We start from the raw sequence: 23,620 nt of genomic DNA, 5'->3' as shown, positions 1-23,620 counted from the left end.
TGATTTTTTTTTTAGTAACAGCAAAGAATACATCAAGATTGCTATGTGAAGATGGTTTAGTTTTTGCCCGAGAGACTAGCCATGCCTTAATATGCAACGTCGATTGTTTCTGCACTCTCCTCCAATCTCCACTCTCATTGACATTGTGGTCCATAAAAGGAAACAATTTTTTTGGCAAAACTGTAGCTGCCCAAACCCATTTACTTGCTGGGAAAAATAACCCATGGCTTGTTGGTGCAGCCTTATGATGCTGTACAGATTAAAAAAGTAAACATTTACTTATACTAACTCACATTGTTAGTTTTTCAGAAGCCTAGGGGAGGGGAAGTAATTTGTTGTGCCAGCTCATAAATGGCCACAGTGTAGCAACTTGAAATCTAGAGGTAAGGGTGGAGGAAAAAAATAGGCTAGACTTTTTATTGTGATGAATACAGGAAACAGTCACAAACATCTTTCTTTCCAGAATTAGGTATTTTGCAGTTAAAATTGACTCTAGTTTTTAAGGTCTCTAGCCTGGGTTTTTTTTCTTTTTTCCTCACTTCAATTACAAAGATTGATTTAACTATGTGTTAACTTATTACATACCTTTTGCATCCACCCCTTCCCTCATTGGTTTTGATTCATTTTTTGGGCTTGCAGAAGTTTCTCTTTAAAACATGCTACTTTGCATTTTGTTGGCATATTATGTAAGCTAAAAGTTTCAAAACACATTATTGTTAAGATATTACATTATAAAAAGTAGCTATAGTGCAATAATTACTGTGTAAGAATTTCCAGTGTTCTCTTAGTGTGCAACATTGCTTGTTGATTGTACACCATATTTTTTTAAAGCTAAGTTAATATTTCATAAATAAGCCAGTTATTATAGTTTGAGCTACTGTCAATCAAATAATCAGCAAATTGTTCTAAGTGTTAATTAGCAAGGCTGTACTGTATCTCAGACTGCTTTAAAAGACTAGTCACTCTGATAAGTTTTGATCTGTTACAGTCTCCTGTGCCAATGACCCACAGAGAACTGGGCACAGAGAGATTTTTGAATCATACCATTCAGTCCATACTCTGATCTAGGGATACTCTGAGTCTTGGCCTGCCTCAAGTGGTGTCTGATTCCTGAGAAATGGAAATTGCCAAAGTTCATGGAAGTGGCTCATTGGAAAAGCCATTCTGATTCCATTTAAAATCCTATTAGGGCCAGTACTCCTTGAGTTTTAATGATGTTTCATATACATTTGTAATAAGAAGGCTTTTCCCATAACATCTGTATAATAAGATTCCAGGATTGTCACTCGTATGTCATTCTGAAGCCTAGAATGTTGAGTCAGTGTGAAACGATGGAAACACAAGCATGGTTTAAACTAGAGCTCTTTTTCACAATATCTCCAGGTTCAATCATCACTGTGATTTGCGGTCTGTTACCATCCAGTTTTTAAATTCATAGCCATTTTGACTTTATAGATTAACCCCAGTATGACAGCAAGGTATGTATTTATGCCATGCAAAGAGTCCTAGACCATTGTGATATCAGAGATAACTCAATCAATCACCACCACCCTTATTCTACAGTGATTTGCATGCAACAGTTTTTTCGGAGTATAAGGGAGATTGTACAGATTGTAGAGGGATTACCATAGTGGTTTAACTGTCACAGTTCTTCAAAATTACCCACACAACACAACCAACGCACACAATAATCCCAAACACACACAATCCTTCATGGCATTACCCACCCCTCATTTGCCACTTTCCCAGATCCACACAAATCTCTCAGCACAAGACAAACCTCTCACAAATCAACTCTTCCAGCACAACACACACACATATTCACCCACCCTCACGCATATTTACCATAAAAGCATACATTTGAGTGGCAAATCTGCAGGCCCATTGCTACTGGAAAATAATATGCATATAATTAAAGCAGTGTATCGTTCTCTTTTGTTGTTGTTTGTAATTCCTCTTAATATGAGTTAATGTTTTTCACCTTAGTCATCACAGTGAAAAAGTGTAGTTAACTTTTCTCACTTTCTTTGGAGTGTGCACTATAGCATCTATGTGTTGCAAGAGTCTGAGATAAGTATGATAAATTTACTCAGTGTCTTGAAGCATTTGGGCACATGGCACAAATTAAGGTTGGAATGAGAGAATTCTGAATTTCCTGCCTTGTGGATTTAAGTAAGATCTTAAAGGTTATTTTAACATAATTCTTGAGTTTATTAGTATTACAAAAGTTTTATTGTAGCATATTTAAGTTGTCAAAACTGGCCATCTTCCATTTGGGCATGAAACCAGTGAAACGGAAGCTTTCAGTATACTTTGACATTGCATAACAGCTGTGCACCACTTAAAGCTAGTTTAGCTCAGGCTGACTCAGTCTGACCTTTGAACTTAATGTTTAATTTTTTTCCCTGTAGAAATAATATTGTAAGGAAACACACCTATGCCATTCAAGAGTTTATTACAATGGCATCTGGTAGCACTAGTACAGCTTAGCATCTGTTGTGTTTACAATGAAATCTTAGTTTTGAAAAGTTTATATTTTAGATTAAAATTTGGTTTGAGCTGAAACTTAGCATGAAAGGGTTTAGTTTGAGATTTTTTTTTAAAATACATTTCTAAAACTTGGGTTTTCTTCCCAGACTTATAACTAAGGTTAAGATTTTAGTAAAAGTCACGGACAGGTTGCGGGCAGTAAACAAAAATTCACGGAAGTCTGTGACTTTTACTAAAAATAACTGGGTGGGGGCGGGGAAGGAGGGAGGCTGAAGCCCAAGCTCCATGGGGGAGGGACTGACCACTTCAGGATGTAGTGGCTGACAGCTTCAGGGTCCCCTGCTGCCCCAAGGTGTGTGGCTGAAGCCTAAGTAGTCATGGAGGTCTCTTAAAATCACAAAATCTGTGACCTCCGTAACAAAATTGTATCCTTAATTATAACATTTTGATTAAAAATTCAGAATATCAGCAGTTTTGAACTTCACTGCAAAATATGAATGTTAGTCTTTTTTGAAAATTCTTTTTCTTAGTGTTCTCTTAGTAATCTTCATAGAATGTATTAATATAATATCAGGGTCATCCCATACTGCTGACATGATGTATTTTGTAGATATAAACTTCTGTGACTTTAATTGTTGCCATCATTATTAGGAGGGGCTGTTATTTATATAATATCAACTAATACTTTCTTATATTTTATTTTCCTAGTATGTACTACTTCTGTTACTACTACTACTACTAGCGAGTCCTATTTTTCAGTCTTTGGCTTAGAAGCCATTCTGCAGTTTTTCCCTTCTAGGACTCAGTAACTGTCTGCAGGAGAAATGCTGCACTGCATAACTGTAACCCTCATTGGTGGTTCACTATTCTGTGTCAGCAACTCTTGTCCAGCCTGCCATACTCACTACATCTAACACACAGTTGTCATGATATATACCCAACAGGTGGCATGCAATATCATTGGAAAAATAACTCGCTGATCATTAATATTCTTGTGTGATATATGTATGAGATGTGCGCAGAAAGTTATGAATATGTGCTAGAATTATGTTCTTAAAATGTGTTTGACAAGCAATGTATAAGCAGTCTTCTTTAGACAAAGAAATATGTATTTCTCTGACTGGCCTGATCAACAAATAGAGACAATGAAGGTGCATTTACGTGAAAGATAAACAAAGCCATCAAGCTAAGTAGGGAAGGAGGTAATGATTCATCTATTTCCAGGGGAAGCGGAACCAGCATGAATCACCAGACCACATGTCTCTTCCAGAAGGAGAAAAGGAAGTTTATCTGAAAATACATTTCAGTGGTTTACTGGGTTATAAAGAAGGGGTTCTGAACCTCAAATGAGAAGTCATTGAATTAACTGATTGTACACAGTATTACTGTATGATAAATGTATATCAAGTAAAGTCGTTTATGAAAGCTAATGACACAGGTGATTGATGCAGTTGTGAAATGTATGTATTAACACTATATGAGGAATTATGAATATTCAGATATTCTGCTTTACAGTCTGTGATCAAACAGGGAAAAACAGGTTTTCTCCCTGACAGGAAGGAAGGCATCTATCTAACTATTTCCAGGGAAGTTAAGCCAGGTGTGACCAAAAAGAATGGAAGCCCCATTTCCATACAGGTCACCAGGGGAATGAGAAGTTCACAGGAAGGGAAGAACAGCATGAGGTCATCCTGAGTCTGGGGACAAATAAGGAGAGAGAAGAAGATCTTGACATCTATTACTGGACAAACACAAGGGGCCAGAGCTTTTGCAAGCTGAGAAAGATGGCCCTTCAGCCAAGAGGGTTGACATCTCTGGGAACTGAATATAGGTGAGAAACCTGCTTAGGCAAAGATCTTTCACTTAAAAAGACAAAGGAACCAAGCACTTTGGACTTATGGGAGATCCTGACCAAAGGGGTGGTCAGCCATCTTGCTAGAAGGAGATGTGGTCAGAATCTTACCTTGAACTGAGACCGTAGTTTTGATAAATTACTAGAAAGCATTTTCACTTGTATGTGTGGGTAATCATTTCTGATTTTATCCCTTATACTGGAATTCACTTAAAAGCTGCCTCTTTTATTAATAAACTTTTTACTTCTAATCTAAATCAACCCAATGCTATGTTTGAATAGAAGTGAATGTTAACTCCAGTTAAAGCAACAAGTTGCTGTGTCTTTTTAAAGGAGCAACGGGCCTTATTGCTCTTCTGAATGTTCCAGGAGAGTGCTGGACATTTCAGGGCAGATGATTTGGGGAAAACTCGGGACTGGGAGTGTGTTGGGGTCACTTGGCTAGTAGTAACTATGATTGGTAGAGACCAATGTGTGCCTGCGGTGTAACAAGCAGGCTGCTGGAGTCAGAGTTGCCGAACCAGGGCTGCTCAACACATAGACACACAGAGCATACTTGTATGCTGGCTTGGAGCATCCAAAAATGGAGCTGCAGTAGCAGAGCATTTTATGGCACACAGGGTTACAGGACAAGCGGTGACACAATCTCTCACTGGTCTGAATTGCATCTCAGAATGTCACAATAATAATCCCCAGGAACAGCCTCTGGCTGTGAGGTAATAACTCTCATATTTTTCTTGCAGATCCTTCTCCCTTCCCTCAGGAAAACATCCTCCTCCTCCTTCATCTTTTCCTAGGAATCTTTAATTAGGCACCTTTCAGAGCAGCCTGGGTACCTTGACAGTTTTACAATTCCAAGGGCTGCCTTTTCCGCAACACCCACTCCCGAAGTCTCTCTCCTTCTTCGAGTAGGTCCCTATGGGTGCTCCACTGTAGGTGTATGTGCACCCCGGTGCCTCTGATTGGCGATTTTTGGTAGCAGTGTCATTGAGCCCACGCATGTGCCCTCCCTACCTTTTGGTCTGCCTTGAGGCTATTTAGCTTTGCACAGGCGAACCCCCCTCACTTCCTTCTCTACCGCCTTTGGCCTCAGACAGAATGAGCAATCGTCTCTTCCTTATCCGTGTTTGTGGGTTTTTTTGGCTACACCTCTCTAGATTGCCCAAAGAGCTACAGACTTCCAGTTTGAAGGAGAAGACAGATTTTCTCTCCACATCCTGAAGGATTCTCGGACCACGTTACACTCCTTAGGAATCTACACCTTTAAACCACACCACAGGTCACAATCTTCTCAATACCCACCATCTCATTTGCTGTTATGAGCCAGTGTAAGAGGACTAGGGCTCAAAAGTGGGAACAGTCTGCACCCCAGTCCATGACCTCTCAAACTGCCTCTTATAAGCACTTTTTATGATCTGGTCGAGGGCCTGAACAATGATACCTTACAACACCAGCTGCCATCTGTACACCTGTCATGCCACTCAGAAGTCACCTTGCCCTACTTCACAGCAGTTAGGACCAGCTCTAGAGCAAGGAGATTGATTTCTAGCCCTGAACCTACAGATTCCCTACTTCCAAATCTCAATACAACCATCATACAGGAGATTTCCTACTGCTTACCTTTGGGGCAGGATCATTATCAGTACAGACTGCTCCTCACAGGGTATTCTCCAAGGTTCTCTTCATTGTAGTGGCATACTAACCCTGGTACAGTGACTGGACTTTATCAGCACCAACCGTGATGCAGTACAAGTGAGAACATTCCTCCCGCTATCCACATTCAACACCCAGGTCCACATGTTTCCCTAATACGCTGGGGAGCTCACCTACACAACCACAAGGTTCAGGACAAATGGCCTTCCACAGAAATTACCTTCCATATCACTTTTTTGGGGGTAAGGGCTGTCAGGACAATTTTCTGCCTTTCATCAAAAACAACATACAAAGGTCCTGATGGACTTAATATGACCTGTATGTTTTGTATAAACCGCCAAGGGGCTGCCAGATCTCCCTCCCTCTACAAGACAGCACTCAAACTTTGGAATTGGTGCACCCATCACAATGTGCTCATCTCAGCTGTCTATCTACCAGGGATACAGAACATGACAGCTCACAGTCTCAGTTGGAATTTTGTCACAACAATGAATGTGTACTGAATTCAGAGGTGCTTCAAGATATATCCACCCTTTGGGGAACACTGACTGTGGATCTCTTAACAGAACAAGAAAGTTCCTTGTTACTGCTTGTTCTCAGGGCTTTGACTAGAATTCCCTCTGAGTCAAGGGCAACTTGTTCTCTCTTATCTTATCCATGAAGACAGCATTTCTAATTGTCATCACCTCAGCTAGGCACATAGGAGAAATAGCGGCCCTGATGGCACGCCCACCATTTGCGGCCTTTTTTTTTTTTTTAAAGACAAAGTAACTCTAATGCCATATCCCAAATTTCTCCCTACTTTCTTTGCACTTTCCATATGAATCAACAGATCCATCTCCCTGTTTTTTCCCAAAACCACATTGTGACAACTGGGAGACAATTGTGCATATGCTGGATATTAGAAGGATATTGGCATTCTGGTTGGACAGGACTAAGGACTTCAGGAAATCCCGTAAACTCTTCCTTTTGTCCACAGAAAGATCCAAAAGCTCTCTGATATTGGCTCAAAGACTATCCAAAGGGTCTCTAGTTGCATTAATCACTTATCAAGGGTGCAACTTGCTTCCGTCCAGAGTCCATACGCACTCCATGAGGTCAGTTTCTACCTCAGTCACATTCCATAGGGATACCCCTATCTCAGCAATCTATAGAGCAATGACTTGGGCCTCTACCCATACTTTCGCAGAACATTATGTGATCGCTGAAGATTTGGCCACTGACACCATCTTCAACTCCACAGTAGTCTGTAGTAAGACTCCATTCCGTAGTGCCAGCCTCCAGTGGTGGGTACTGCTTGGGAGTCATCTACAGTGGAGCATCCATAGGGACACTACTCAAAGAAGAAGAGGAAGTTACTCATCTTGTGCAGTAATGATGGTTCTTCGAGATGTGTCCCCCTACGGATGCTCCACAACCCGCCCTCCTCCCCTCTACTTTGGAGTTCTCTATAGGGCTCTGCGGTAGAGAAGGAAGTGAGGGGGATTCGCCTGTGCAAAGCTAAATAGCCTCAAGGCAGACCACAAGGTAGGGAGGGCACATGCATGGGCTCAATGGACACTGCCACCAAAAATCTCCGATTAGCGGCGCAGGGAAGCACATACAGCTATAGTGGAGCACCCATAGGGACACACATCTCGAAGAACCATCGTTACTGCACTAGATGAGTAACTTCCTCTTCTTCTCCCCTGCCCTCAGTTTAGTGATTCCTTCAAAATCCAATGATTGTGACATCCAGTTGCTTCCATGGGTGTGAGCTGACACACCACTGTGTAGATCCTGCAAGAAGAGAATGACTAAAGGCAATTACTTCCATTTACAGTCTAATCTCCTAGTAATCAACACGTTAGGAAATAATACTGAAAAACATGTACATTTTAATGCAGAAAATGTTTGTAGCCATATTTGGTCTTTGAAGAAAAGGTGTAGATGTTGTTAGTTTCTTTATTTGACCAACAAATATGTAATGTAAGTAAACTTTTTGTGGCCAAAAAAGCCATTTCCTAGTTTTTAGAAATGAACTGTATAATAAAAACATAGTCTTTCATTTATAAAAGAAATAGTTTCTGTAGCAATCCGGTATCCAAAATCAGGGAGATGCAGTAGCACTTATTGTTTACCATTATTGTTTTAGTGTTGTTTTATTTTTATTATGTTATGCCTAAAGGCCCCAACCAGGCTTAAGTTCCCATTGTGGTCGGCACTGTACAAAAAAGGAGTAAGAGAAAGATTCTGCTCCAAAGTGTTTACAATCTAAAGAAACAAGACAGATACAATAAGGGGGAAAGGGAAAAATCTTCAAGCAGAAATAAATACATAGATACAGAAATGCACAAACAGAAATAAATACAAGAAAAAATAAAAATAATTTAAAAATAACTATTTCCTTTATTAATCTTTGAAATAAAATTGTTTTGAAAAGGTCATCTAATTTCCCCTTCTCTGTCTTCAAGAAACTTGGAAGTCTATCCTCATAACCATCAAACATATTATAGAGATAGGAGCAATACTGTTTTAGGTACTTGTGTCTGGTGAGAATCCTCTAAGGAAAGTTTTCCAATTCCTATTTATATATCTGTCCTGTGAGTCAAGGTTATTTATATGAGAAATAAAAACGTGACAACATGGTTATTAAAAGGACAGGATACATGAAAGAGCAGATGAGATCACCTTGTCTGTCTTCAAAGAAACAGGAAAAATGCTTATGTTAGGAAAAAAAGCTAAAATATATACTTATGTATTCTGAGGCAGCACACTGACAATCCATGAACAGCTATGACTTCTCTGCCTTACTGAGCCCCCTCTTTTCTCCATTGACTCAGTTGTCAAATTCCTATTGACTTTTCTTCTCCTATATTCCACTGAAAGTGCATCATCTTAACCCTCAACCTTGACTGTTTTCAATATCTGATTCCTCCGGTCCTGCTCTAGGGCCACTGAACACCTTTGGCAAAGTGCCGTGACCACACAGACTTCCTGCACTTCAGACTTGTTCTCTTCTCCATCAGTTCTGCCATGTTCCTTGCCAAACAATGTAACTTCTTTGACTCTTGCCATAATTTCAGATGTTTGTTCACAACCTTAAAACTCCTATAATGCCTCCTGAAAACTCTCCCTCCATCCTGGGACCCTCTTCCTACTCAGAGATGTGGGATTAAAATTTTCATAATTGTTTAAGTCACTTGAGTCTAAATCCCATTGAAACAACAAGGAGTCCGGTGGCACCTTAAAGACTAACATATTTATTTGGGCATAAGCTTTCATGGGTAAAAAACCACTTCTTCAGATGCCTGGAGTGAAAACTACAGATGTAGGCATTATATAATGACACATGAAGGGAAGGGAGTTACCTCGCAAGTGGAGAACCAGTGTTGACAGAGCCAATTCGATCAGAGTGGATGTAATCGACTCCCAATAACAGATGAGGAGGTGTCAATTCCAGGAGAAAAAAAGCTACTTTTCTAATGAGCCAGCCACTCCCAGTCCCTATTCAAGCCCAAATTAATGGTGTTAAATTTGCAAATGAATTTTAGTTCTGCTGTTTCTCTTTGAAGTCTGTTTCTGAAGTTTTTTTGTTCAAGTATAGCTACTTTTAAATCTATTATAGAATGTCCAGGGAGATTGAAGTGTTCTCCTACTGGCTTTTATATGTTACCATTCCTGATGTCCAATTTGTGTCCATTTATTCTTTTACGTAGGGACTGTTTTTGGTTTGGCCAATGTACATGGCAGAGGGGCATTGCTGGCACATGATGGCATATATAACATTAGTAGACATGCAGGTGAATGAGCCCCTGATGGTGTGGTTGCGTCCTCTGATGGTGTCACTAGAGTAGATATGGGGACAGAGCAGGCAATGGGGTTTGCTACAGGGATTGGTTCCTGGGTTAGTGTTTCTGTGGTATGGTGTGTAGTTGCTGGTGAGTATTTGCTTCAGGTTGGGGGGCTGTCTGTAAGAGGACTGGTCTGCCTCCCAAGGTCTGTGAGAGTGAGGGATTGTTTTTCAGGATAGATTGTAATCGTTGATAATGTGCTGGAGAAGTTTTAGCTGGGGGCTGTAAGTGATGGCCAGTGGTGTTCTGTTGTTTTCCTTGTTGGGCCTGTCCTGTAGTAGGTGATTTCTGGGTACCCAACTCGCTCTTGTTTCCTCGCTTCCCCAGGTGGGTGTTGTAGTTTTAATAATGCTTGATAAAGATCTTGTAGGTGTTTGTCTCTGTCTGAGGGATTGGAGCAAATTTGGTTGTATCTTAGGGCTTGGCTATAGACAATGGATCATGTGATGTGCCCTGGATGGAAGCTGGAGGCATGTAGGTAAGTATAGCTATCAGTAGGTTTCTGGTATAGGGTGGTGTTTATGTGACCATCACTTATTTCCAGAGTAATGTGCAGGAAGTGGATCTCTTGTGTGGACTGGTCCAGGCTGAGGTTGATGGTGGATGGATATTGTTGAAATGCAGTTGGAATTCTTCAAGGGCATCCTTCCCGTGGGTCCATATGATGAAGATGTCATCAATGTAGTGTAAGTAGAGGAGGGGCATTAGGGGACGAGCTGAGGAAGTGTTGTTCTAAGTCAGCCATAAAAATGTTGGCAAACTGTTGGGCCATGCGGGTACCCATAGTAGTGCCACTGACTTGAAGGTATACATTGTCCCCAAATCTGAAATGGTTGTGGCTGAGGACAAAGTCACAAAGCTCAGTCACCAGGTGTGCTGTGGCCTCATGAGGGATACTGTATTTAGGCTTTTCAGTGACTTAAATGCTTTGGAAATTTGACTCCTGCCTGATTTTTTTTCAAAGAGATCAGTCAGAGCTGCAATGATCTCTTTCCACTCGCCTTGCCTTTTTTTCTCTTCTCTTGTCACTTATTCTAGTTTCTTGCCTGCTCTTCTCCTCTAACCCCTACTTGTGATCTAACCTCCTTCTGTCTCCTGATGTCCCTGTGACGGGTTATATCACAGAAACCCCCTTGGGAACTGCCAACTGAAGTGCCAAGACTACTTCTGCCCCTGCTTTCCCTGCCAGCTTGGGGCTCCACCACCCTGTCTTGCTGAGCCAGAGACGCCAGTCTGTTCCAACACAGACCAGGGTCTGAACCATGTGCCCCAAAGCTGCAGACTTAACTGAAAGCAACTTAAGAAGTGTTCCTGTCTTTAACACTCAGATGCCCAACTCCCAATGGGGTCCAAACCCCAAATAAATCCGCTTTACCCTGTATAAAGCTTATACAGGTAAACTCATGAATTGCTTGCCCTCTATAACACTGAGAGAGAGAGATATGCACAGCTGTTTGTGTGTCCCCCCCGCCCAGGTATTAATACATACTGGGTTAATTAATAAGTAAAAAGATTTTATTAAATACAGAAAGTAGGATTTAAGTGGTTCCAGGTAGTAACAGACAGAACAAAGTGCATTACCAAGCAAAATAAAATAGAAAACGCAAGTCTATGTCTAATACAGTAAGAACTCTGAATACAGATAAAAACCTCACCCTTAGAGGAATTCCCAGTAAGCTTCCTTGTACAGACTAGACTCATTCTAGTCTGGGTCCAGCAATCACTCGCACCCCCTGTAGTTACTTTCCTTTATTCGAGTTTCTTTCAGGTATCCTTGGGCGTGGAGAGGCTATCTCCTTAGCCAGCTGAAGATAAAATGGAGAGGTCTCCCAGAGGTTTAAATAGACTTTCTCCTGTGGGTGGATATCCCCTTCTCCCCCCTGTAGAATCCAGCTACAAAATGGAGTTTTGGAGTCACATGGGCAAATCACATGTCTGTGTATGACTGAGTTTCTTACCAGCCAAGCCACATTCCTGGGAAAGCTCAGATATAGATTGGCATCTTCAAGATCCATTGTCTGTTAAATATTTTTTGATTGGGCATTTAACTTGGATGTTCCTTTCTCAAGAAGCTGACCAAATGCTTACAAAGGCTACTTAAAAATCAAGCCAGTACACACCCAATATTCATAACTTTGAACACAAAAAATGATACATGGATACAAATAGGATTAATAGATTCAGTATAGCATAATCTTTACATAGATAGATTACATGGCATATGTAGCATAAAACATATTCCAGTTATGTCATTCATATATATATATATAAGCATATTTTCATAAAGCCTTATGGGGGGCACCGTCACAGTCCCTTGTCACTTCTCCCCATCACCTTCTTCCTTAATCTTTACTTCCCATCTGTATTCTTCTGTTCAGAATGCAAGCATGTGATGACCATCCCTGTCCTCAAAAAATGTGACCCATGGTGCCTGGGGACCTCACTGAAAATACCAAAGTCAGGGCAGGCTGCAAAAGGGAGAGCAGAATCTCCCAAAGACTGGTGATCAGTGTTCCTCTAATTTTTCCTATGAATGTGCAGAATGAATTTTATGTGCACCAATATGGACGTGATTTGTGATGGGGTTGGGGCTGAAGGGTTCGGAGTGTGGGAGGGGGCTCAGAGCTGTGGCAGAGGGTTGGGGTGCAGAGGAGTGAGGGCTCCGGCTGAGTGTGCGGGCTCTGGGATGGGGCCAGGGATGAGGGGTTCAGTGTGCACAAGGGAGCTCAGGGCTGGGTCAGAGGGTTGGAGTGCAGTGGTGGGGTGAGGGCTCCGGCTGAGGATCCAGGCTCTGGGGTGGGGCCAGGGATGAGGGATTCAGGGTGTGGGAGGGGGCAGAGGGTTGGAGTGCGGTGGTGGGGTGAGGGCTCCAGCTGAGGGTCCAGGCTCTGGGGTGGGGCCAGGGATGAGGGATTCAGGGTGTGGGGGGGCAGAGGGTTGGAGTGCGGTGGTGGGGTGAGGGCTTTGGCTGGGGGTCCAGGCTCTCAGGTGGGGCCAGGGATGAGGGGTTCAGGGTCTGGGAGGGGGCTCAGGGCTGGGGCAGAGGATTGGAGTGCAGGGTGGGGTGAGGTCTCTAGCTTGGGGTGCAGGCTCTCGGGTGGGGCTGGGGATGAGCAGTTCAGGGTGCGGGATGCGGCTCCAGGGCTGGGGCAGAGCCACCTCTCCCTGGCCGTGGCAGTTCCAGGGCTGGGGGAGAGCCTTCTCTCCCTGTCTTTCTCCGTCCGCGGCAGCTCCAGAACTGGTGCCAGGAGAGAGGCGTCTCTCCTTGCTTCAGCCCTGAGTGCCTGCATGACTCTTGATAGGCTGCTGCACAGCCATGCACCTTAGAGGGAATTTAGCTGGTGGTCAACGCTGAAGTTAAGCTCTTCAATCAGTCACAAACCGCGTTTGATCCCCACACTGGTTATCAAGAAGCAAAAAAAGGAAAAAAATCACTCAGCCCCCTTTATTGCATTCCAGTTCTCTGGCTCCCAATCAGCACCTAGGCCCAGTACCATGAGAAGTTATTTAGAAAACTCTGCTCACATATACAAAGTGTCCTTCTAACTCCAAAGGGTCAGCCATGTTACCAGGTTAGTATAGGTTTGGATCTTACCCAAAATACCATGCTGCCAACCAATCCTTTAGCACAGCAGTTCTCAAACTGTGGGCCAGGACTCCAAATTGGGTCAGGACCCTGTTTTAATGGGGTTGCCATGAATGGTTTAGACCTGTTGGGGCCAGGGGCTGAAGCCAAAGCCTGAGCCCCACTTTCTGGGGCTGAAGTCTGAGGGCTTCAGTCTTGGGCATTAGGGCTGAGATTACAGGGCCCCTCCATGGGGCTGAAGTCCTTGGGCTTTGGCTTTGCTACCTAACCCCTGGGACAGTGGGGCTTTGACCCCCTCCACCCAGAGTGGCAGGGATCGGGCGGGTTCAGGCTTCGGTCCCCCTTCCTGGGGTTGTGTAGTAATTTTTTTTGTCAGAAGGGGGTCACGGTACAATAAAGTTTGAGAACCCCTGCTTCTTCTTCGAGTACTTGTTCATGTCAATTCCAATCAAGTGTGTGCATGTGCACGTGCGTGACAGCCAGAAGATTTTTCCCATAGCCGCATCCATCGGGTCAGCCTGGGCGCCCCCATGAGTCGCGCCTTCATGGTGCTCAATATAGAGCCCTGCCAGTCTCCAGTTCCTTCTTACCTCCAGTGCCAGCTAGCTGGAACATCCCATAGCTCTTGACTTGGCAAGTGCCGTCCTCAGTGTCCATTGTATATAGTTCTTCATGCTGTTAGTTAGTTTTAGTTTTAGTACTTGTAGTGTAGTTATATTTAGTGGTTAGGTTTTCTTTGGGGGTTCCCCCCCGAAACGTACCTGGTGCTGTAGTATGCTGCGGTCCCTGGGTTTTAAAACTTGTGAGGCCTTTGATAAGTACATGCCTAAACTGACCTGCACTCTTCATGCTTAAGGTGCCTAGGGAAGAGTCACCAGAAAGACCAGTTCAGGAGTCATCGTGGATAGTTCTCTGAAGGCGTCCACGCAGTGTGCAGCGGGAGTCAAAAAAGCAAAGGGGGTGTTAGGAATCATTAAAAAAGGGATAGAGAATAAGACTGAGAATATCTTATTGCTCTTGTATAAATCCACGGTACGCCCACATCTTGAATACTGCATACAGATGTGGTCCCCTCATCTCAAAAAAGATATACTGGCATTAGAAAAGATTCAGTAAAGGGCAACTAAAATGATTAGGGGTTTGGAACGGGTCCCATATGAAGAGAGATTAGAGGCTAGGACTTTTCAGCTTTGTAAAGAGGAGACTAAGGGGGGATATGATAGAGGTCTATAAAATCATGGGTGGTGTGGAGAAAGTGAATAAGGAAAAGTTATTTACCAGTTCCCATAATATAAGAACTAGGGGCCACCAAATGAAATTAACGGGTTGCAGGTTTAAAACAAATAAAAGGAAGTTCTTCATTCAGCTCACAGTCAACCTGTGGAACTCCTTGCCTGAGGAGGTTGTGAAGGCTAGGACTATAACAGGGTTTAAAAGAGAACTGGATAAATTCATGGAGGTTAGGCCATTAATGGCTATTAGCCAGGATGGGTAAGGAATGGTATTCCTTAGCCTCTGTTTGTCAGAGGATGGAGATGGATGGCAGAAGAGAGGTCACTAGATCATTACCTGTTAGGTTCACTCCCTCTGGGGCACCTGGTATTGGCCACTGTTGGTAGACAGGATAGTGGGTTGGATGAACCTTTGGTCTGACCCAGTATGGCCGTTCTTATGTAATCACACCATCCCTCGGAGGGTACAGCAGGTTTGTGGTGAGCAACAACCACTACCAGTTCACAGTCCTCCCATTCAGGTCATCAGCGGCACCTTGAGTATTTACCAAGTGCATGGCAGTCATGGCTGTGTTCCTCCACAGGTGGCAGGTACAGGTGTTCCTGTACCTCGACGAATGGCTGATCAAGGGCCCAAGTGGAGGTACAAGTTGACTTCATAAGAACGACATTTGAGGAACTGGGCTTTCTCCTGAACATGGGGAAATTTACGCTGTCCCCAGTTCAGCGGATAGAATTTATAGGGGTGGTACTGGATTCGACACAGGCCAGGGCATACCTTCCGGAAGCAAGGTTCCAGGCCCTGGGCGATATCATTAGAAGTCTCAGGCAGTTCCCCACCACCACAGCAAGTAATTGCCCGAAACTCCTGGGACAAGTGGCTTCTTATACCTATGTGGTGCAACACGCCTGGCTCAGATTCCGGCCATTCCAATCGTGGCTAGCCACGATTGATCGGCCAGTTCGTGACAGTTTGGACAGGGTTGTGACTCTGCCTCGCCCAGTTCTTGACTCCCTCCTGTGGTGGCTTGACCTGCAGGTAGTGTGTGCAGAGGTCCCCTTCACCAGTCCTCAGCCATCCCTCTCACTAGTGACGTATGCGTCAGCCTTGGGCTGGGGAGTATATCTGAGAGACCTCAGGAAGCAAGGCCTCTGGTCTCAGGTGGAACTCGCGCTCCACAATAAAGTCAGAGAGCTGAGAGCGATCCGTCTAGCATGCCAGACTTTCCGAGCTCGCTTGGCAGGGAGATGTGTATCAGTTATGACAGACAACACCATGGCAATGTTTTATATTCACAGATGGGGCTAGTCCTCTCCCCTGTATCAGGAAGCCCTCAGGCTGTGGGACTTTTGTGTAGAGCATTTGATACACCTGCAAGCATCGTACCTCCCTGGATTACAGAACAAGTTGGCGGACTATCTCAACAGCTCATTCCACAGACATGAGTAGTTCCTACACCCAGATGTCGCAAACTTGGGGCTTTCCCCAGATAGACCTGTTTGTCATGCGATGCAATTTTGCTCCTTCCTGAATTACAGTCCAGGCTCCATCGCGGACGTGTTCCTCCTCCCATGGGGATGCCATCTCCTTTGTGCGTTCCCACCCATCCCTCTCATTCACAAGGTGCTCCTCAAGATATGGAGGAAAGAAGCTTCAGTGATATTGATAGCTCCAGCCTGGCCCTGCCAACATCTCCCCTGGAGATGTCTGTGGAAGCCCCAGACACCTTGCCATTCTTCCCGGACTTAATAACTCAGGATCATGGCCGTCTCCAGCACCTGAACCTCGAGTCTTTGAACCTCATGGTGTGGAAGCTCCATGGCTGAACCTGAGGGAGCTCTCCTGCTCGGACCTGGTTAGCCAAGTTGTCCTTGGCGGTAGGAAACCTTCCACCAGGGCTACCTATCTGGCCAAATGGGAGAGATTTTCTATCTGGTGGGCGCAATACTGTCTGTCTCTGATGCTCGCCTCTATACCACTCATACTGGACTCCCTCTTAAGCAGCAGGGGCTGTCCATGTCCTCAATAAAGGTTCACTTGGCTGCCATTTCTGCCTTCCATCCAGGTGCAGAAGGCCGCTCGGTCTTTGCCAACCCTGTGATTAGCCATTTCCTGAAAGGTCTTCACAGGCTATTCCACATGTCCAACAAATGGTCCTGGTGTGGGACCATAATCTGGTCCTTTCCAAACTGATGGGGCTGCCATTCGAACTGCTGGTGACTTGCTTCCTACTCTACCTCTCATACAAGGTGGTATTTCTGGTAGCGATAACCTCACCCAGGAGGGTGTCTGAGCTCAAGGCCCTGACATCAGAGCCTCCTTACACGGTATTCTATAAGGACAAGATTCAGCTCAGGACACATCCAGCTTCTTCCTGAAGGTTGTCTCCCAATTTCACATCAACCAGGACATCTTCCTCCCAGTGTTCTATCCTAAGCCACCCTTAAGTAGCAGGGAGCAGAGGCTTCACTCATTGGACGTCCACAGAGCGTTTGCCTTTTACATTGAAAGAACGAAACTGTTCCAGAAGTCCATTCAACTGTTCATGGCCGTGACAGACAGGATAAAAAGTCTTCCAGTCTCCTCTCAATGAATTTCATCATGGATCACGTCCTGCATCCGAGAGCACTACAACCTAGCAGAGGTGCCTGTCCCTCTGCTCAAAGCGCACTCCACCAGGGCGCAGGCTTCTTCAGCACTGTTCCTGGCACACGTTCCCACCCAGGAAATATGCAGAGTAGTGACATGGTCCTCAATACATACCTTTACATCCCATTATGCATCATCCAGCGGGCCAGAGACAACGCAGCCTTTGTAGAGAAGTGCTCCAATCAGTGGACATCTGAACTCCAACCCCGCCTCTGGAACTGGGACTTGGGAGTCACCTGATTGGAATTGACATGAACAAGCACTCGAAGAAGAAAGAACGGTTACTCATCTTCCTGTAACTGTTGTTCATCGAGATGTGGTGTTCATGTCCATTCCAAGACCCACCCTCCTGTGCCAGGCCAACCAGACGGATGCTGCTGTGGGAAAAATCTTCCGGCTGCCAAGCATATGTGCGCACACACACCTAATTGGAATGGATATGAACAACACTAACGATCTGGAGGATGGCGTGGACTGCACCCTCAGCAAGTTTGCAGATGACACTAAACTGCAAAGAGTGGGAGATACGCTGGAGGGATAGGATACAGAGGGACCTAATCAAATTAGATGATTGGGCCAAAAGAAATCTGATGAGGTTCAATAAAGACAAGTGCAGAGTGCTGCCCTTAGGATGGAAGAACCCCATGCACCGCTACAGACTAGGGACCGAATGGCTCGGCAGCAGTTCTGCAGAAAAGGACCTGGGGGTTACAGTGGACAAGAAGCTGGATATGAGTCAACAGTGTGCCCTTGTTGCCAAGAAGGCTAACGGCATTTTGGGCTGTATAAGTAGGGGCATTGCCATCAGATCGAGGGACGTGATCGTTCCCCTCCATTCGACATTGGTGAGGCCTCATCTGGAGTACTGTGTCCAGTTTTGGGCCCCACACTATAAGATGATGTGGAAAAATTGGAAAGCATCCAGCGGAGGGCAACAAAAATGTTAAGGGGACTGGAACACATGACTTATGAAAAGAGACTGAGGGAACTGGGATTGTTTAGTCTGCAGAAGAGAAGAATGAGGGGGGATTTGATAGCTGCTTTCAACTACCTGAAAGGGGGTTCCAAAGAGGATGGATCTAGACTATTCTCAGTGGTAGGAGATGACAGAACAAGGAGTAATGGTCTCAAGTTGCAGTGGGGGAGGTTTAAGTTGGATATTAGGAAAAGCTTTTTCACTAGGAGGGTGATGAAGCACTGGAATACATTATCTGGGGAGGTGGTGGAATCTCCTTCCTTAGAGGTTTTTAAGGTCAGGTTTGACAAAGCCCTGGCTGGGATGATTTAGTTGGGATTGGTCCTGCTTTGAGAAGGGGGTTGGACTAGATGACCTTCTGAAGTCCCTTCCAACCCTGATATTCTATGATTCTATGAACACATCTCGAAGAACAGCAGTTACAAGAAGGTGAGTAACTGTTCTTTTCGCATTTAAAATTAAAGGTTTATTATAAAGAAAACAAGAAGAGAGATGTTAAATGATAAAGCAATCACATACATACAAAGACTTCACAGTCCATATATCAGGTTCTTAGCAGCATTGGTGAGTTTACTGGCTTGAAAGTCCTTCTGGAACACATCCATACCTTCAATGGGTCATTCAGTCCTTTGTTCGGAGCTTCAGTTTGAAGAAAAGTTACTGCAGAGGTAAGAAGCAAGATTGAAGACAAAATGGAGAAGATGCAGCTGTCTTTTAGGGGTTTTTTGGCTATGCAGCTTGTATTTCCTTTGTTCCAAACACAAGCTGCCCAGCACCTAGCATGGAAGCCTTAGAGTTCTGTCCATAGGCATGCCCCTGCATGTATTGCTGAGTCATAAGGGGTAGTCCATGTTCCCAGTTCTGATGCCAATCTGTCTGGGGGGTGTCACCCGGATGTACAGCACAAGTTTGGAAATACAGATATGTGGTAGCACCCATTGTTTATGTTCTCTGTGTATATAAATTTCCCCACTGTATTTTCCACTGAATGCATCTGATGAAGTGAGCAGTAGCTCACAAAAGCTTATGCCCAAATAAATTTATTAGTCTCTAAGGTGCCACAAGTCCTCCTTTTCTTTTTGCAGATACAGACTAACACGGCTGCTACTCTGAAACCAGATATACCATATATATCTATAACTTACAATTTAAAGGTGATACAAACATATAAACAAGATTATCATACTTGGCAAATGAGAACATTTTTGCAGATACCTTATACGGCATATCTGGCACAACTCATTGCAATTTTACAATATTGGTATACATAATATCCTAAGGTGTCCCCCAGATTCCATACAGTGTCCCACCCTACCTGTGATCTTGCCTCCTCCTGACTTCCCTTTCACCTCTCCCCATCTCCTTCCTTAATCTTTAATTCTCATCTGTATTCTTCTGGTCAGAATACAAGCATGTTATGACCGTCCCTTTCCTCAAAAAACTAAACTAAAAACCTCACCCTCGACTCCATTTGCCATTCTCTTTCTTTCATGTCTGAGTTAATCAAACTTGCCAATTACAACTGTTGTTTGAGATTTTTCTTCAGTTCTAACCTGGATCTCTTCCAATCTAGCTTCTCTCTTCTACATCCATACTTCTCATCATCATAGTCTAATCTGCTGCTTTAACGATGCTAATAATACTTTCCTCCTTGAGATTAGTCCTCTTTGACTTTTGTGACACCATCTTCTCCTGGTTCTTCTATTACTTTGCTCATTCCTGCAGCATCTCTGTCATGGTTCCCTCCCCACTCTGGGCTGCAGATGTGGGGACCCACATGAAAGACCCCCTAAGCTTATTTCTACCATCTTAGGTTAAAAACTTCCCCAAGGCACAAATTCTTCCTTGTCCTTGGACGGTATTGCTGCTACCACCAAGTGAGTTAGACAAAGATTCAGGAAAAGGATCACTTGGAGTTCCTGTTTCCCCAAAATATCCCCCCAAGCACCTTCACCCCCTTTTCTGGGGAGGTTTGAGAATAATATACCAACCAAATAGGTAAACAAGATGAGCACAGACCAGACCCTGGGGTTTTTAGGACACTAAAAACCAATCAGGTTCTTAAAATCAGAATTTATTATAAAGAAAAAAAGCAAAAGCACCTCTGTAAAATCAGGATGGAAGGTAATTTTACAGGCTAATAAGATTTAAAACACAGAGCATTCCCCTCTAGGCAAAACTTTAAGGTTACAAAAAACAGGAATAGCATAGGTAAAATTCACAAGCTAAAACAAAAGATAATCTAATGCATTTCCTTACTTTACTTATAATTTTTGTAATCTTATATGCTTATTTCAGGTAAAGTTTTGGAAGAGGGTTTTTTTCCTGCCTGGTCCCTCTCTCTGTCCCAAGAGAGCACCCACAAAGAGAGCACAAACAAAATCTCCACACACAGATTCGAAAGGATCTTCTTCCCTTATTGGTCCTTTTGGTCAGGCGCCAACCAGGTTATTTGAACTTCTTAACCCCTTACAGGTAAAGGAGGGATTTTATGCTACCCTTAGCTGTATGTTTATGACAATCTCTTTTGGTCTTCCTTTGTTGGCTGCCTCTCCCGATTCCAGCCAAGGCCTCTCCTTTTCTTCTCTTTCCCCTTGGGTGATCTTATTCTCAAATGTCTTCTGCTATCTTCCTTATGCCAGTGACTCACCTGGGTGTTTTGCTGTCATACCTAAAACTGAACTCTATCTTTCCTCCAAAACTCTCTGCATTCCCACATTTTCAATGACTCCTGACACTGCCTTCATCCTTCCTATCAGTTGAGGCTGTAATGTGGGCTTCATCTTTTACTCTCTTGTCCATACCACATTCAAATTTTCCTGTTTTATACTCCGTGGATCCAACCTTTTCTCTCTATACGCACTGCTGAAGCTCTTAGCCAGACACTCATTGTCTCCTATCTTGACTACCTTTGCTACTTCTTCCTCATGTCACCTCTGCCAATCAGTAGAAAAGGCTGCTACAAATGTGCCATTTCTTTGCCAATTTTTCTGACCAGGCCTCCCTTCTACCTCTCTGAATACTCTTAATTCTTTTTTCACTGTTATCAAGGTGAAGTGCTTATCCTCACCTTCATAGTTTTCCCCCCTCCCTACTTACCAGCCCTTGTCTCTTATTATTATTCCTCCTTTTTTGTAATTTACTGTTGACCCCCTATCTGTCTGCTTCTCCCACAACCCTATTCATGCCTTCTTTCACACCATTTGTATGTTTTTTTAGAACTGGTTGGTAAATTTATTTTTTCCTCTGCAGAAAATTGACATTTTCTCCCCCAAAATAAAAAAATTGGAATACTTTGTCGAAAAACCAAAATATTTTGATTTGAAAATGCTGTCATGTTAGTTGTAGTTTGTATGCCTCATGTTCCCATTCTCCTATGTAGGTCGGACTCCCTGGTTGGACCACAAATTTCATGATTCACCGTGGTCTCCCCATGTCTATGGCTGTACTGCATCATGGGAAATGTCATGTGGCTGGGGGGCCTGGCCAACACCGGAGAAAGGGAACATGAGAAATTTAAACTACCACTTCCACAGAGTCACTGAGGTGGGATATCTGAATCAGAATATTTTGGTTTTCAGGCATTTGACCTTTTGGCAAAAAATCAAGGTTTTACATGGAAAGCAGATACTTTTTCACAAACAATATTCTTAGTCAAAAACCCAATTTTCCATCAAAAAATTTAGATGGAAAATTTTCAGTCAGTCCTAAAGTGTATTCTTCTTCCCTATTTTATTATTATTAGAGCTGTCAAGTGATTTAAAAAATTAGTCGCGATTAAAAAAATTAATCGTGATTACTTGCGCGATTAATCACACTGTTAATAATAGAATACCATTTATTTAAATATTTTTGGATGTTTTCTACATTTTCAATTATATTTATTTCAATTACAACACAGAATACAAAGTGCACAGTGCTCACTTTATATTTATTTTTTATTACAAATATTTGCACTGTAAAAAACAAAAGTTTCAGTTCATCAAATACAAGTACTGTAGTGCAATCTCTTTATCATGAAAGTTGAACTTACAAATGTAGAATTACATACAAAAAATAAATGCATTCAAAAATAAAACAATGTAAAACTTTAGAACCTACAAGTCCACTCGGTCCTACTTCAGCCAGTCGCTCAGACAAACAAGTTTGGGTACAATTTGCCGGAGATAAGGCTGCCCACGGCTTGTTTACAATGTCACCTGAAAGTGAGAACAGGCATTCGCATGGCACTGTTGTAGCTGATAACACAAGATATTTATGTGCCAGATGTACTAAAGATTCTTATGTCCCTTCGTGCTTCAACCACCATTCCAGAAGACATGCGTCCATGCTGATGATGGGTTCTGCTCGATAAAGATCCAAAGCAGGGCAGACTGACATATGTTCATTTTCATCATCTGAGTCGGATGCTACCAGCAGAAAGTTGATTTTCTTTTTTGGTGGTTTGGGTTCTGTAGTTTCCGCATAGGAGTGTTGCTCTTTTAAGACATCTGAAAGCATTCTCCACACCTCATCTCTGTCAGATTTTGGAAGGCACTTCAGATTCTTAAACCTTGGGTCGAGCGCTCTATCTATCCTTAAAAATCTCACATTGATATCTTCTTTGCGTTTTGTCAAATCTGCTGAGAGTGTGTTCTTAAAACGAACATGTGCAGGGTTATCATTCGAGACTGCTATAACATGAAATATATGGCAGAATGCAGGTAAAATATACAGAGACATACAGTTCTCCCCCAAGGAGTTCAATCACAAATGTAATTAACGCATTATTTTTTTTAACAAGCATCATCAGCATGGAAACATGTCTTCTGGAATGGTGGCCGGAGCATGAAGGGGCATATGAATGTTTAGCGTATCTGGCACGTGAATACTTTGTAACACCGACTACAAAAGTGCCATGTGAACACCTGTTCTCACTTTTAGGTGACATTGTAAATAAGAAGCAGTCGGCAGTATCTCCCGTAAATTTAAACAAACTTGTTTGTCTTAGCAATTGTCTGAACAAGAAGTAGGACTGAGTGGACTTGTAGGCTCTAAAGTTTTACTTTATTTTATTTACTTTACATTGTTTTGTTTTTGAGTGCAGTTATGTAACAAAAAAAATCTACATTTGTAAGTTACACTTTCATGATAAAGAGATTGCACTACAGTACTCATATGAGATGAATTGAAAAATACTATTTTTTTGGTTTATCATTTGTACAGTGCAAATATTTGTAACAAAAATAATATAAAGTGAGCACTGTACACTTTGTAGTCTATGTTGTAACAGAAATCAATATATTTGAAAATGTAGAAAAACAACCAAAAATATTTAAGAAATTTCAGTTGGTATTCTATTGTTTAGC

The 23,620-nt window shown here is 43.0% G+C and overlaps 1 protein-coding gene and 1 long non-coding RNA gene across 4 annotated transcripts in view; both read left to right on the top strand.

Moving 5' to 3' along the window:
* ADCY9 (adenylate cyclase 9) overlaps nucleotides 1-23,620 on the top strand; it is a 193,110-nt gene that overhangs the window by 34,816 nt on the left and 134,674 nt on the right. The gene's annotated exons all lie outside the window — the stretch shown is intronic.
* Nucleotides 171-13,438, top strand: LOC122455967. The gene is made up of 4 exons (XR_006274513.1): nucleotides 171-182; nucleotides 6,758-6,762; nucleotides 10,693-10,699; nucleotides 13,288-13,438. It is a non-coding gene; the product is annotated as an uncharacterized LOC122455967 (long non-coding RNA).

The sequence above is a fragment of the Dermochelys coriacea genome, chromosome 10, assembly GCF_009764565.3.
Source record: "Dermochelys coriacea isolate rDerCor1 chromosome 10, rDerCor1.pri.v4, whole genome shotgun sequence".
NCBI lineage: Eukaryota > Metazoa > Chordata > Testudines > Dermochelyidae > Dermochelys > Dermochelys coriacea.
Note: the sequence above shows the minus strand (reverse complement) of the source record. Positions and strands in the feature narration are given on the sequence as shown.